Raw genomic sequence first — 17,071 nt, forward strand, 5'->3', positions numbered from 1 at the left:
TAGATGGCTTGTTTTAGTTTAAATTTTGTGAAAACTAGTTGGAGTCATAGGTTAAGGTTTTTAATAGTGCCCAATTCACTCTCTCTCCCTTTTAGACTAAAGCACCCGATCACTTTCACTCGAACTTATTCCTCTAATAATAACATTAGCTAGATTGCCCTGCTTTGTCAGTTTGATCATTAGAGAAGGAACAAACAAGGAAGATCTCAAACGTACGCTTCTGCAGCAACAGGTAAAGTCCCGTCGGCCATATATCATTAGGCTCCCCATTCAGACAAGATAAGTAGCGTCGTCGGGAGCTAGCGATCCAGGCCAAATAAAGCTACCTTACCTTCCATACTCAGCCTGTACATAATCGGAGCACAGCTCTGCATAATCTTTGATGCCACCCTGTGTTTCTCTGATAAAGAAGCTGCGCCGATCTCTGCGTCATGAGATGCATGTGGCGGTATAGCCTATGACCCTACGTTATCACAGGCCCTATTTAGCACAGCTCCAACACGGAACAGCGAGCCCTTGTTTGTTTTCTCCACACTATTCTATTCTAAAAAAGAATCTTGTATGTATGGTGTACTGAATAAAATCTAGAGTAAAATGCACTGTGGATCCTTAAACTAGTTGAGCCGTTCTGTTCAGGTCCATGAACTTTGAAAATGTATTTTTAGGTCCAGGATCTATTTAAGTGAGTCTCTTGAGGTCCAAAACGCCTCCGACTACCTCTGACCATCTACGTGGACGGCCAACTCAGATCCAACATGGACTTAAGATCCAACGTGGACTGCCTCTCTCTCTCTTCCTCCCCATCCCCTCCTCCGGCGTCCTTCCCGTGCCGCCGCCCCTACTCTACTCCCTCCCTCCTCCGCCGGCGGGGGCAGAGAGCACCGCGTGGCCGTCGACCTCGTGCGCCGGTGGCCCGAGCACACGCCGCCGCCGCTCCGCGAGCTCGCCGTGGCCCGAGCGCGTGCTACCTCAGCTCCGCGAGCTCGCGGCTCGTCGGCCGCGCCTCGCCTCGCCACGCCTCCACTGCAAGCGGCCGGCGCGCGCGAGCTGAGGGGCGGAGGGGGAGGAGTGGCGCCGGCGATGGGGGCGCCTCGCCTCGCCTCCGCTGCGCGACGGAGGGAGCAGGGGAGGGCGAATGCCGGCCGCCATGGCCCCGCGGAGGACAGGCTTGACGGCGGAGCTTGGCTGCAGCCGAGCTCGAGCAGGCGGAGCTCAGGCGGGCACTGCGAGGATGGCGGAGGAGGAAGGGGGCGGCGCGCGGTCTTCTAGGAGCTCTGCTCCGCTGCGCGAGGGAGGAGGAAGGGGGCGGCACGCGGTCTTCTAGGAGCTCTGCTCCGCTACGCGAGGGAGGGGCTGGCCACCCGCCATGGAAGCGAGGAAGGAGGGGCCAGCATTCGCGACGCTCCTGGAGCGGCCTCCGCGTCCACCACACGACGCCTCCGCGCGCCTCCTCCGCCCGGATGCTGCAGGCCGCACCACCGCCCGCCGCGGAACTTGATCCGCCGGCGTCCGTGCCCGTGCGGATCCTCGCCGGGGAGGCCGGTGGAGGCCACGGCGAGCGTGTGCGCGCGGGCCGAGCAGCGAGCAGCAGCGGCGTGCGAGCAGGGGGCGGAGCGGCGGCGTGCGGGAGAGCTCCGACAGAGAGAGAGGGGCGGGGAGAAGCGGATGGAGAGAGGGGGGTCGGGACGCCGCCAGAACTCGGGGTCGAGGAGGTCGCCGCGCGTCTGCCGCGGCTGCAGCCGCGCCCCGGCCCGCCCGCCGCCGCCCAAGCCCATGGCCGCCGGGAGGAAGCGCCGGGAGGGAGGGAGGAGGAGGGGGCGGCTCTGCGCGGTGAGGGAGGAGGGGGCTGTGGGCGCCGCCGTCGCCGCCATGGGCCTAGGCGCGCGTGCCGCCGCCGCTGGCCCTGCGCGCGAGCCGCCGCCGCGGGCAGCGCGCGCGCTCGCCGCCACCCCGCGCCCCTGCCGCCGGAGGGGACGGGACGGCTCGCGGCCGGGGCAGGAAGGGAGGGCTGGGGCGGCTTGCCGGCAGGGAGAGAGAGGAGACGAAGGGAGGGAGGGCCGGGCCCCTGCTCGCCGAAGAGGGAGGAGGCGCCGAGAGAGCAGGTGGCGCCGCCGGCTAGAGGGAGGCGGAGGCGGAGGCGTGATGGAGGGGGAGGACGGGGAGAGAGAGAGAGGGGGGTGAACAATAAAAAGAAAATCCACGTCAGAGCCGACTTGGCGATCCACGTAGACGGTCAGAGCAGGTCAAGGGCGTTTTGGACCTCAATGGCTCATTTAAATAGATCCTAGACCTAGATATGCATTTTCAAAGTTCATCGACCTAAACAGAACAGGAGAACTAGTTTAAGGACCCACAGTGCATTTTACTCTAAAATCTATTTGCAAAACTTTTTCAGAGGTGGGTGTAACTTTTCGCGACGAATCTAATGACGATAATTAATCGATGATTTGCTACAATGATGCTACAGTAACCATTCTCTAATCCCGCGTCAAAGATCTCGTTAGGTTCTTCAGGGTCAGTAGTGCGGGAGTTCTGAAATTGATTTTGTAAACTGACTTTATTTGACACTGTAATTAACGGTCAAATTGTCACTATTCATTAGCACAGCACAAAACCAACCTTATCTCCACCTCGCAACGCAACGACCGGCCGGCGGCGCGTCGGAAGCCGCCGCTGCTTCGGCTGCGCCGCTAGCACCGGAGCTGCCTGTAGGAGAAAGCCGTGTTCGATTCGGTTTCACGCTGACATCACGGGACGGTAAGGTTTGGCATGGTGAGAGGCGAGAGCAACGCGCGTAGTATGGAAGTGGATCTCCGTGCCACACTCTGCGAATTTTTTTTTTCTCCTCCTCAGAATCCTTGTTCGATCTCTGTGTCTCTCTAGTCTCTCCTGCCCAAAGCATGGCCTGCCTGCGTCGTATCGTATGGTTACCAAACTGATGGTCGCAGGCTCGCAGCATCATATTTTTGGCAATGCCAGGCCTTGCTATGGTAAAGCGTCGCAAATTTGGCAGTGGCAGAACTAGCCGATCGAGTCCCGTGGCAGCCAAGAAACGCTCCGGCATGCCCCGTCCGGCGCCTCCGACGACTACAAATACGCGCCGCTCCACGTCACGGCGCCGTGCACCGTAAAACGCCCCCCGTGCGCCGTCCTCAGCTCGCCTGCGTCGAGCTCCAACCGTGTCCGGCGCGTGCCTTGGGCCGGAGAGATCAGAGCATGGCGCTCTCGCAGAAGGCGTGGGTCGCCGCCGGCCTCGTCGCGCGGCTGCTGATGGCCGGGTTCCTGGCCGCCTTCGTGTTCCTCAAGTACGCCAACCACGTCGGCGGGGACGGCGGCGGCGGCAGCCCGTACGAGCTCCAGAGTTACGCGTACGCGGTCGTGGCGGCGGGCGCGGCGGCGCTGGCCGCCGTGCTGCTGCAGGCCCCCGTCGCCGCGTACCTCCTGTGCCGGGGCGGGCGCGGGGGGCCGCCCAGCGCCGCCGCGCTCGACGCCAGCGTGTGCGCGGACATGGCGGCGACCGTGGCGCTGGCCAGCGGCGTGGGCGCCGGGTTCGGCGCCACCAGCGACGCCAGGCACATGGTCGACAACCTGGTGCGCTGGGAGCGGGGCGGCAGCGCCAGGGGGGACCTCGACGCCTACTACGCCCGGGGGGCCGTTGCCCTCGTGTTCCTCCTCGCCGGCATGATCCTGTCCGCGTGCGCCTCCGTCGTGTCCGCCAGGGTCCGGGCCAGGGCCGCCGGCGAGGACCATATCCTTGGCAACTGAGAGGGCAGCTCGATCGGCGCGCGCATTTACCTAACGGGACAGGACAAGGGTTTTGTTTTTCATCAGTGTAGTAGCACGCACGCCTTCGTCGGAAGGTAAGATTTTTCATGCTAGGCATTAGGCAACGCAAAGTGTCTCTTCTTCTAAGATCTAGTGGTTCAGAAGTTGTAATTAGCGTGTGCGAATTAAAGTAAAAAAAGTAGTACTAAGATTCAGGTTCCAGGATGTGTTCTGTATACTTCCCTCAGCTGGAGACCTGGAGTTTTGCCTGTGTGGACCATCATTTATATTTATTTGACTGGAAATAAGATGTACAAATCTCTCCCTACGAATCCTGGCCAATTCCAGAGGCTAGGGAAGCAGGCCACGTCACCGGCCGTTCCCGGCCATCGGATCGGCCGGGTGGACGGCCCAGATCGTGCTTCTCTTGCTCATTTTACAAAAAAACCCTCGAACTTAAGAGAAATCAACCTGCGGTCCAAGTTCCTCTCTCAGAAAATTTTGCAAAAAAGCCCTTAGCTTTTCTCGAAATCAACCCGCTGTCCAACAGTGCTGGTTGAAGGAAATTTGCAAATAAAACCTTAAGTTTTCATAAAATCAACTCGTCGTCCTTATCCTCTCTCAGGTTTTTTTTTCAAAAAACCCTGAGCTTTTAATTGAAGCAAACCACAACCCGTTTCATCCATTACTTCCACACGAGCAACATTATACGTACAATTTAAACACCAAAACGTGTTGGAATCAAAAGTTGCTCAACATAAAATTTGTCGTGGGCTTTTTGGGTACCCACAGCCGGGTGGCAGAACGCAGCCGCCAAATCCCCGAGGGGGTGTACTCGGGATTGCGCTAAGCGATTAGGCCTATCTAGCTTGGGGGTAAGAACGCAAGAACACACGAGGATTTTAGAGTGGTTTGGGCCGCCGGAGCGTAATACCCTACATCCACTTGAGAGTAGTATTGCTCTAGTGTCGGTGGATGAGTCTATCCTCTGGCTTCCAGTCCTCTTTCGGACCTGAGCCTTCCTCTAACGGGCGTCTCCCTTTTATAGAGCAAGGAGGACGCGTACACAGGCGTCGGACCCCGACAGGTGGGCCCAACAAGGATGTATATTTTACTAGACATTAGTGGTGCTACAGTGATGGAGAATCTCTTGCTGGATACACTTCATCGTCCTGTAAACTCTCTGACCAAGGGGGGTCTTCTCCTGTCTCATCGGCGAGGCGCCCGTTGAGGCAGTGCAGGTTGCGGCGTAGACTATTGGGTCTACCGTGTAGGCGTTATGATACTCCGTTGCCGAGTTGTCGTGTCTAACTGGTGTAGCAGACTGACGTGCGTGGCGTGAGTGGCGCCAGCGGCTGTACTGTGTAACTTGGTAACGCGCGATCAACAGTACAGCCTGGCGAAAGTCTCCTCGGGCTCTGCTGTGGCAGAGCGCACTTAACGCCTCCCGTATTAAATGCGGTAGGTGGCCAAGTCTTCCCGAGGAAGCTTGGCAGTTGCGCGCGTATCTGCGTCTGCGGACACGCGGCGGCTCCGGACACCCCAGGCGGGGTGTCTGTTCCCTCCCTGCCGAGGGGTCCGGATAGTATATGGGGGTCCGGGACCCGTGGGAGATCCGGGCCCCCCGGCTGTTTTGTCTGAGTGCTCCCTTCTCCGGGACACGTGGAGACACCGGACCTGTCCCCGAGCGGGATGCGGGTCCGAGACCGTTGGTCCGGTGAGATGGAGTCGGACCCCAGGGGTCCGGTTGCTCAGCTCCTTTGGGCGTAGTTACGGATAACTACTGGTCTTGACACAGTAAGAGGGGGTACCCTAATCCAGAGGTACCGACAAAATTTAATCAAAAATTCAAAAACTACAACTTCATTATAGAGCAAATTTTAAAATTCAAAATGCTTTCGCAATTCATTTAAACAAACATTTACATGTGACCCATTTCACCTATAATTTTGACACCAAAATATCTTTAAATAAAAAGTAATCAATACAAAAGTTGCCTAAAAATTCAAAATCTACAACTTCACTGTATAGCAAAGTTGTTTAAATTCAAAGCATTTTCATAATTAATTTAACATAACATTTTAATTTACTTAAAATATAATATCGTATCACCATTCTTCTATAGCTTCTCATGCTACCTCCATAATAACATGTCATATTTAGTACAACCACCGCTCTCTTATAAAAAATGCACTATTAATTGTAATATAATTTCGCTTTCGCAATTCTTTTAAACAAACATTTACATGCGACACGTTGCACCTATAATTTTGACACCAAAATATCTTTAAATAAAAAGTGATCAATACAAAAATTGCCTAAAAATTCAAAATCTACAACTTCACTGTATAGCAAAGTTTTTTAAATTCAAAGCATTTTCATAATTCGTTTAACATAATATTTTAATTTACTAAAAATATAATATCGTGTCACCGTTTTTCTATAGCTTCTCATGCTACCTCCATAATAACATGTCATATTTAGTTCAACCACGGCACTCTTATAAAAAATGCGCTACTAATTGCAATATAATTTCACAAATACATTAAGTACACGACTAATTGTGCTTCAACCTCCTTAATAAATTATCTAACCCTTCTTTCACCACAATTATTTCCATAATCCATTCAACAGAACATATTATTTTGTTAAAAAAATATTGTACTACCGTTTCTCACGGTTCCTCATGCAATCTCCACAATAACATTATATATTTTAATATATCTACAACTTTCTTAAAAACATCACATCTATTAATTATCACATGATTTCACAAACTATATTAAGTATCCGACTAATTGTGCTCCGCCCCACCACCCTCCGTAATAAATTATTTTACCCTTTCTTTCACCATAATAAATACATCAACAAATATCATACCTCCATTTCGATACCAAAAATATTATAGTACTTAAATATTAACGTCACGACAATTGAATGCTCAAATAATACCAACTGCAACAGCAGGCTGCAGACCATGATATCTATGCGAAAATAATAGAATAGTGGATTCAACTTAAGTATGTTGCTTTAAAAAAATTATACATTTGCCTGTACACAACAACTACATGCGTGAACTAAAATCCACATCAACTACTGTACTACAACGCCGGATACAGACTACAATAGCAACACTATACTTACAATTCGATCACCATTCTTTTATGGTTTTTTATGCTACCTCCATAATAACACATCATATTTAAATATAACCACTACTTCCTAAAAAAATGACACCTCTACTAATCGCAATATGTTTTCGTAAATACATTAAGTATCGAAGTAATTGTGCTTCGCCCTCCCTAATAAACTATCTTATCCCTTCTTTCACCACAAAAAAAACATTTCGATACCCAAAATAATATTCAAAGTTTCATACAATAAAAAAAGTTAAAAATTAGGTCATTTCCAGATAGTTTCCAATAGTTACATAGCTTTTTAAATTGGTAATGACTTTATAACAGCATGCCCAATTTTTTGTCTAGTTGAACGGCCAGTTCCATCTACTGCCTGTTGCGGATCCAACGAGCCAGCGCGCGCCGACCACGGGCACCCAACAGGTCGGTCCCATGTTCTAGAAAGTAAAGGGTCGCGTCTCGCGTGCCAGTTCATTTCATCTGCTCATCTTCTCTCTCTAGGTTTTCTCTCTCTCCAGTCTCCTCCATCGCTCCCGCATCCACCAGCAAATTTGCTCGCATCACCCACCATCGACGCGCACATCTGGATTCCCCTTGGGATTGAAGCAGAGATCAGACCCTGGCGAGTATTTCCCCAGCGCTCTGACATCATTTCTATCTACGGCATTTTGATTTTGGATTTTTCCAGCGTTTGTCTTTGGTGGACGTCATCGACGCGAGCAACTGGAATTGATCCAGAAGGGGAGGGAGTGCTGGAAGCGCAGATCACATTGGTGAGCTCACACTCCAAGCATCTGAATCTATGCACAACTTGTTTCTAATTTGGGTGCTTTTTTTTGCGCGGACTACAGCATCTAGTGTGGCTTTGATTGCGGTGGCATATTTAGAATCAGGTGAGCGACCTCCCCAACCTCTCCCTTCCGCGGGGTGCCCGTGCACACCAGAAATCTCTCTCTCTCTGATTTGGGGTGCCTTTTACTTTCAGCTTTGTTTCCATCGCTGAAGCGTCCCCTCATAAGATAAATTTAAAAGTGATACAATATCAGTCCCAGGAGGCTGATAACACTTTTATTACATCAGATGGTACATCACCGTACAACTCTACGCGGAAGTGGGCAGTGAAGCGCCACTATCGCGAGGATAACAACTAACACCCACACAATGATATTAACTACGAAAAGGGGGTCATTAGAGTCTTGCGCCATACGGAACTTCCTGCGGGTGACCCTATCCACAGGCAAGGTTGGGTACAGGACGGAACCTCTACTCAACGTCTTCGGGAACGAAGTCTGAATCTTCCTCTGTAAAAATTAAGAATGGGGTGAGTACAAACGTACTCAGCAAGTCCAACCACACCCACGGAGGGGGTATAAATAGAATATAATGCACAGGGTAAATCAAGGATAAGGCTAGGGTTTAATTTGCGGAAAGCGAATTTTTATGCAGGGGTTCATTTAAAAGAAAGGATTTTCAAAGCAAGTTTTCTTGTACCAAGTAACACGTAGTGTTGATCTACACAGGATCCCAGTTTCAAACTGCTACCGGACTCATCATCCGTCGTAGCACACGGCACAACTGCCGGATATTTTTCCAAAACAACTCACGCCAACCCATCCCAAGATAAACACTAGTTATGTGACCACACCGTAACTCGCCCAGTACCATGGGCACGGTTATTCGAATATATTTTAACTCTGCAGAGGTGTGCAACTTTACCCACAAGCGGGGTACCGCAACTCGATCACCTTAGTGTCGGCGCAGATCCCAACAAAGCCATTACCCACCTTAGCTAGACCTGACAAGCCATCACGGGATCCTACAAGGGGTCATTGACCTATCACAGAGGTTTTAACCAGGGCATAAGTCACACAGAGCTAATCCCTTCTCCTTGATGACCCGTTGCTCTCAGCTCTCCTGATGGCTATCAGACTAACTAGTGGGGTTTATGCTAAGCCGTTGCCCATTCAACGGTCGAGTGGTTTGCACGATAATAGAGTTAGGTGAGATGTCACACCAACTCGGTCCTTAGTTGTGACAAGATGGATATCTCCCTTCCTTGCTTAACCACACAGGTACAAGCACACCAATCGGCAAATCACACAGAAATGCCATCCATCCTGTCTAAACTCATCTTTCGAAATTTCACATTTTTCCTTCCCACACACTCACACATTTTCCTTTTATAAAACAAGTTGTATTGTGTTTAAGGCCCTAAACGTTCTAGCAGCGATTAACGTCCAAGCACATTTAGACATTAATCTAGGTGGTCAAGGAATGGTTATAACAAATCAAGGGGTGGCTATCCAACCATGTTTTCAGCAGGCAAAACATATGCAGTTTTATAAAACAGGCCAATAGGTTGTGTTTATAAAAACTTAGGACAAAACATGCATCAAAGGGCGGGATTGAACTTGCCGTCTTCAAAGCCTTCCGGGAAGTCCTGCTCGAGGTACTGTCCTACGGGTTCGGAGTCGCGGAACTGGTCCTCTTTCGCTTGCTCATAGTACTGCTCGTCGACGGGTTCTCCCTCGTTCACACCGTGATCTACGGCGCATACAAACAAACACACAATCAAGAAAAAGAAATAAAAGTTTTATCATTGAGATTAAATCAGAAACAATTAAGATTTGGGGATAGGAGTAGTATTTTTGGACGGTTTCCTAATGGCATGGCCAAAATTATGTTAGGAATGGCGTGGTAAAGTTTCAGGTCAATTGAAGATTGTTTGGCGCATAAAATGATAGGTCAGAGAGGGATTCAGGGCTAAACCGGGACTCAACGGCCTATTTGTAAATATTTTTGAGAGTGGAAGGGCTTGATCATAATTTTTGGAAATATCTGGGGCATACAAGAAAGGTGTAGGGGTCTGTTGAGTATTAAGTTTATATGGTGGAGGGCTAGTTCTCTAAATAAATAAAAGTCGAAGGGCTAAACAGGGATTCAAGGGCTTCTTTGTAATTATTTTTGAGATAACAGGGTCTTGGTTGGAATTTTAGAAAACACCGGGGTCACTCTGGAAAAGTGTAGGGTATAATTGAAACTATGTTTATATGGTGGGTGGGTTTATTTGCGAATAAAAGAATAGGAAGGGTCCCTTTTGTAAAAGAGCTAGAGATTGGAAGGGTTATTTAAGAATTAGAAGAAAGGTCAGGGGGTATGGGCAAAAATGCCTGTCCCCTTCCTCCCCTCGCTGGAAAATAGGGGAGGGGCGGCGCGACGCCAACGGCGCCTGAGGCCGGCGGCCTGGGGCTCGACGGCGCTTCGTGAGGAGGGGAAAAGAAAGAGGAGGAGGTGGGGTTCGATTCCCCTACCTAGCTCGAGCTGGGGTGGAGCAGGGAGGTGGGGCGACGAGAGCAGGCGGCGGTGGCCACGGCGGCTCTAGGTGGCGGCGCTGCGGGCAGTGGGAGGGGGGCTGGTGGTGGCGGCCGGAGTCATGGGAGCCAGGGCGACGCCGAGGTCCCTTTTATAGGCAGGGAGAGGTGGTGATGAGGCAATGGAGGGAAGGAGCCGCGTCGGTGGCGGTCCGGCGGGTTCGGTGGGGTGCTTTAATGGCATTTGGCCGGCTGCTCGTGTCGTGACGCGGCGTGCGGCGGTGCCATGGGCGTCGAGGCTGTCATCGAGCACGTGGAGGAGGGGGGCGCGTAGCGGCCTTGCGAGCTGTGCTCGCCGTGTGCGCGAGCGCCAAGGCTGCGATGCTGTGCCGTGCGGCGCGGCGTGACGCGTGGCCCACGTGCGCGCGCGTGGACAAGGCAGGGGAGAGCAGCGTGCGCGTACGGCCGGCGGTAATGGCGGTGTTGTGCGCGGCCGCGTGTGCGCGTGGGCGAGCGGCGAGCTACTACTGCTGCAGTGGGGCAGGAGTAGGGGTGGGCATTCGGTCTATTCGGGTATTTCGGTTCGGTCTATTCGGGTTTTGCAAATTTCGGGTTTCAAAAAATGAGAACCGAAATTTTAAAAACAAAATTAGGAACCGAACCCGAATAGACCGAATATTTCGGTTCGGTCTATTCGGTCCACCGAATTAACCGAATAATAAACACACTCTCATCTTCCATCAAAATATATGCAATGAATAGTTAAATAGAAGTATGAGTAATAGCGATAAGTAACTATGAAAAAATAGCATAATGAAATAGACATACAAATATTAAGATGAGATAACAACTATTAGCTAATAAGTTCAAAAATCACATAAGATATCATGGCATACCAAGAGTTTGAATGAATTTCGGGTTATTCGGTCTATTCGGGTTTTGGAGGCTAGGAACCGAACCCGAACCCGTACCCCGAATTAAACCATAAGTGTGGACCGAACCCGAACCCGAAAACCCGAATAGACCGACATTTCGGTCTATTCGGTTCGGTTCGGTTCGGTTTGGTTTTTTCGGGTTTTAAATGCCCACCCCTAGGCAGGAGGCGCAGTGGCGGTGCTTGGCGTGGCGGGTGCGCGGGACAGGGGGAGCACGGCGCGCGGGGCGAGCGAGCAGGGGGTCGGGGCATGCGCGCGTGTGCGTGCGCACGGGCACGCCGGGGGCGGCGCGCGCGCACAAGAAAGCGAGGCGCGCGGGCTGGGCAGGCGGGGTGCGCGGCGCGTGCGGTCCGAGAGCGCTCGCGCGTGTGGAGCAGGGCGTGGCGGCGAGCGGCGTTCGGGGGCGCGCGGTGTGCGGCAGAGAAGGGAGGGAGGAAGGGGAGAGAGGGAGAGGAAAAGAAAATGAAAAAATAAAAGGGAAAATGAAAAATGAAAAAGAAAAAGGGGAAGAGAGAGAGAAGAGAGAGGGAGAGACTCGCGCCGGCGCTGATTGCGGCGATGACCGAGGGGCCGGTTGGCCACGCTCGGCGGTCGCGTGCGCGCGCGGACGAGGCCACAGGGAAAGGGGTCGGGGTGTTGGAAATCGGACGTTTGGAACATAGAAAGATTCCGGGAACTAGGGTTCAGGGTTTTAGGAGGATTTTGAGCTCAATGATGAAAAGTTTTTGAAAGAAATATTTTAACGCGTGATTTAATTTTGATAGATTTTCGGGATGTCACAATCGCCCAGTGAAAGGATGGGGTTGGGGGTGCAGGTGGCGAAGAGTGATTCCAGCGATTTTTGTTCTTCTCATCACCAGATCAAGGGGACTGTGAGGTGCTGGGACATCGAAACGGTGCCCGGCCTGTGCTCCTCGCCGGCGGTCGCAACACCGAGTGTTTTTCAGAGGTAAACCCTATGCCCATCGAATCAACTAGATGCATGCGATTCCCCCCGGGTATTCTCCTGTGTGGGTGTTGTCTGGTCTTCCACGCGATTCAACCCGGTTCGGCTTTTGTCTTGGTGTTTTTTCATTTTTAGGATTTCATTTCTATATTGCTGCATGTATTTTAGCCCCCACCTGCTGGCTGCAGTATCATTTTGGTAGAGATTTGTTGCAGGAAAAATTTATCTATAGGGGAGTGATTGGCGGCAGCAAAATTTTGGTGGGAGTGTCTGCAACGCTGGTAGAGATAGGTACTTATCTTGTGGTTCAGCAGGGAGTCCAATCGATGCAAGCCAGTGTTGATTTCTGGCCTTCTACAACAGCTGCTCCAGATTTATACAAATTTTACTGCACTTAGCTCGTGTAATTTTACCTCTATATGTGTCAGTTTTTAATCAGTTTTGATAAAAACCCGGTGGTTCTATAACTTTTTTCTTCCATCTGACAGCAAATTCTTATTTTACTTTTACTTAATGGCTCAAAGTTGTAGCACGCCTCCTAGCTTTTGCATTGTTTCTCATGTAGGAAAATTAATTTGGGATTGGTGATTGTTTTCCTTAATCATTACCTTGGTCTTTTTTATGCTTTTTGTGTGGTGAGCAGCGGCACTTTGTGTTTTGTCCTTTTTTCAGTGCCCTCTTTTTGTTTGGGACGCTGTAAATATGGATTGGTCTGAAGATGCAGCAATAGCACAGTCACCATTAGAGATGGGCTCAAGTTGTACATGTTTATAAATCATAGATTGCGTTGATGTTGTTTTTGCTGTCTAAATATAGTTTGTTGATTTATCGCGACTCACACTGTACATTTTTTAGTTGATCTGACTAACAAATCATATGTAGTAAATTACACATATGCTTTAAGTTGCTCCTGAGATCATTATAATATGCCTACAACTTCTAGAAAGAATGTTTATTGTTGTACGAGTAAAGTATCATCAAACCATATAGTTTGAGCAAAATGATATGTTCATTCATCATGGGAGTTATCTATATTAATACACCACTTAAAGCAGGCAATGTTTTATCGACCAATTCATAATTCTTCATTTATTGTTTGCCATAAATAGTATGTCACATACAACTACTTGCACTTGTGCAATCACCATTCAGCAACCTGCAATGCAACAAGATCTTTTATTAGTTTGATTATTTTGGCCAGCGCGACGGCGTGGACCCAGGCGGCCTCCTTCTGGTGAGAAATTGTAGAAAGGTCTGTCAAGCAGACCCATTTCCCTTTTTAATTCAATATAAGAAACAATATAGAATATACCTAGTTGCTAGATTTTTGTTTTTAGCTTAACTAGGCATCCATATAATTGTGTTTTAATCCTGCATAGGTGTAGTTGATATAGTTGAGCAGTGTAGTCTACATTGTATCGTTGAGACCTTAAATGTAAATATAGTAGAGAATAAATAACTAAGATCAGGAGTCAGGACCTGGGTTTGATGGTTGCATCATTTTTACCATTTCTATCCCAGCCACCTGATAGTAGAGGACAATAAGTGTTTTTTTGGCTGGCTGGGGCATTTGACTTGCCACTGGATATTGGACTGAAGCTAGTATGCTTTTTTAGACATGCCCTTTATTCATCAGAAGAACGATAGATTAACTGAATGATAGTTATGAGGAGACAATTTGGAGCCGATAGCTTGATATTGGTTTTTTTTTTTTGGGGGGGGGGGGGCTGTAGCAGAGATACGGTAGCTTGAATAATTTACATATGCAGAAACCAAATAGTTGCTTTTTTAATTGTGTATACCTTCAGGGTATAGACAACACTTTTTAGTATATTTTTGCGATTCACCTGATAACCTGGCTAATGCGATTCAAATAACCACACCTAGCATTTGTCATGTAGGCAACTACATCATTTATTGGATTTTATGTAGGCAACTTACGCTAAATGAGCATGCAAATTATTAATTTTAGTTTAGCATTTTTTATGTGTATATTTCCACAAGTAAAATGAACATCTCACCTTGGTACTTGAATTGTCATTTTGCTTATTTGATATCATTAAATTGTTTTATCCTTGTCCATCGTGTATTAGTATCAATATGTATTGATGGAAAAGGTTCCGGTTAATGTGATTGTATGAGATTATTTTAGTTTTCATCCCAAATAGATGCTTGCCATGTGATGTTCGGTTCTTATGAATTGTGGTTGTTGACTGTGCTGTCACCATTTCAATAACCAACATAGGCTGTGTTTAGATGGAGGGAAAAGGGGATGCGAAAAGTCACATCGGACACTGTAGCATACTGTAGCACTTTTCGTTTGTTTGTGGTAATTGTTGTCCTACTATGACCTAACTAGGCTCAAAAGATTCGTTTCGTCGTGTACATCAAAACTATGCAATTAGTTTTTTTATTTACCTACATTTAATGCTCCATGCATGTGTCATTTGCTATATTTAATGTTTCGATGTGATGTCGATGTGATGGAAAGTTTGGAATTGGGGGGAGTTTTTTGGGAACTAAACACAGCCATAGCTTTTTTTCTTACCTATTGTGTTCCAGATTAAAATAAAATTGCATGCATTTAAATACTATCCAACTAGCATTTAAAATGTTCACATGAAGCAATTTAGAAAAGTTTATACTTTCTGTTAATTGGTACATAAGCGTTGCATGCAACTTTTTCCTCAGTAGGCAAAAATGTAATTCCAGATTAAGAAATACAATATATTTCAGTAGGCAACAACATGTTTCTGTATTATGGAATAATATGGTTCTTCATAGGCAAAATTTGTGCAATTTCTGATTAGTTGCCTTAAGTAGTATATGCACATACATCTACTAGCACTTATACTAGATATTATTCCCCTACCACTATGTGCAATCAGCATCCAGTAACCTGCAATGCAATAAGATCTGCCATGCAATGGATAGTGATTATTGGTTTGGTTTGAATTCTTTGATCCTACTCGCATTGCCATTAGCATGAGTTCTAGTGTTCTTGACAATTTTCTAATTTATTTCTAGCTTTGCTACTCTTCTTTTCAGTTGCTCATCGCTCTTATCTGAAGTGGAGCAAGAAATAATCATCAGATTTCTCAATCTCTACAGCTGAAGAAGTGTGGAGAGGATGTAACTTCACGGGTGAACTAGAATAAGAAGTATTTTTCTCAAATAGTAGAAGCATTTTCAGCACTTTCCAATATCAATTACCAGAAGCATTTCATTACTTTCTAGTAGGCAAATACATTAATTACGAGACGCATTTCAGTACTTTCCAATAGGCAAATACATCAAATACTAGAAGCATTTTCAAAACTAGGCAATAATATTGGCAACATCCTGCCAAGTCTTCAACCTCTAGTGCTTTCCTCTAATTATGTTATTTGTTTGTATATATTTACTCTAATTTTGCTTCAAATCGATCTGTTTTATTTGCTTGTATATTTATTCAAAATTGTTTCAGAGTTTATTATGATATGCTTTCAACTTCAACAAAAGTGCTTTTGGAACCGTATGAAAAAAATATCATCGAAACATATTGAAGTGAGATCTTGTTTTGATGATTTTGTTGAGGGCAACTCAGTGATGCAATTATATTTTAGTTCTGATGCTCGGTTGAAAAATTATAGCATTTTTAAACCTCAGATTAATTTGCATGTGCTGAATATTAAATTTGCAAAACATAGCTTGCAAAACATATGTTAGCCGTACAGCCGGTCTAATTTACGGCTGGTCGTATGTTAGCCGTGTCCTTCTAAATTTGCAAAACATAGCTTGCGCTAATACTATCACACGGCATCCACTGGACCAGCTCAAACTGGCGCACCAACGGTGCGGCGCAGTTTCTAGTAAATACTAAACGGCGGTCTTCATAACGCTTCAGCGACTTCACCCTGGCCGTTGATTATCCATCCTACGGTCGTCATCGAGCACTGCTAATGCACCCAGCGGCAGCGCCTGTTTTCAGTTGCGTAACAGACTGACAGTATTTAGTGTTTAAACTCATTTCCCTAATTCAATTACCCACCACTTGTGAAGAAATAAACCCTAAACTTTACTCTAGAAATAGCAGTAGTCTAGCTCGGCCGATCTGGCTGTTCTTGTATCTGATGAACTCGTTATCATTCGGATATCCAACTGCTGCTACTCCTGAATTGCTGTATGTCGCTACTGCATCTAATCAGATGGCCAATAGGTAGCCCAGGACGTGGCCCATCTAATACTACTCCACGCAACACCCAAAGCCCACATACTCCACATGATCCAGGAGACCATGACTACGTAGAACCGCGAGCTGATGGGTTTTGTTGCCACACAATTTCCGGTTATTTCTAGTGGTGAGTCATACTCAGTGCTCGGTTTAGTTGACCGTCGTGGCCTCTTGCCCTTGCATGGCAGAGGTAGCTGACGTAAGCGAGACCACATGGGCACAAGACCACAAGTACATGTGAAGTACCTTAGCTTTCCCGACACTAAGGCTGTCTGCATTTATCATACTCTAAATTCATTTTCTAAAAAAAATATTCCGTCCTGGTCATCAAAATTTTCTTTTCTATACACAATTTTGCCGCACTCGTCATACTCTATATTTCATCCTCTATTCCAACTACCCACCCGCGGGCCCCATATGTCATCCTCGCCTTCTCTCTCCCTCCCCATCCCCCCTCTCTCTCCCTCTCCCTCTCCCGGAATCCCTCTCTCCCTCCCCATCCCCTCCCCTCTCTGTGCTCCCTCCCTCGGCGCCCCCCTGCTCTCCCGGCGGCGAAGCAGAGGAAGGCCGGCGGCGGAGGGGTGTGGCGGCGAGGCTCATGCGGCGGCCAGCGCGGACGAGGGCCGCTCGCGGCGCCAGGCTGCCGTGGGTGAGCGCGGCGGTCGGGGCTAGTGGCAGCCAGGGCGGGGCTCGGAACTGCGTGCGGCGGCCGGGGCGCGCACCTGAGCGGCAGGATCCGGATCCCCCTCTCTGCTCGGCAGTCT

This window comes from Panicum virgatum, chromosome 1N (genome assembly GCF_016808335.1).
Source record: "Panicum virgatum strain AP13 chromosome 1N, P.virgatum_v5, whole genome shotgun sequence".
NCBI classification, from domain to species: Eukaryota; Viridiplantae; Streptophyta; class Magnoliopsida; order Poales; family Poaceae; genus Panicum; species Panicum virgatum.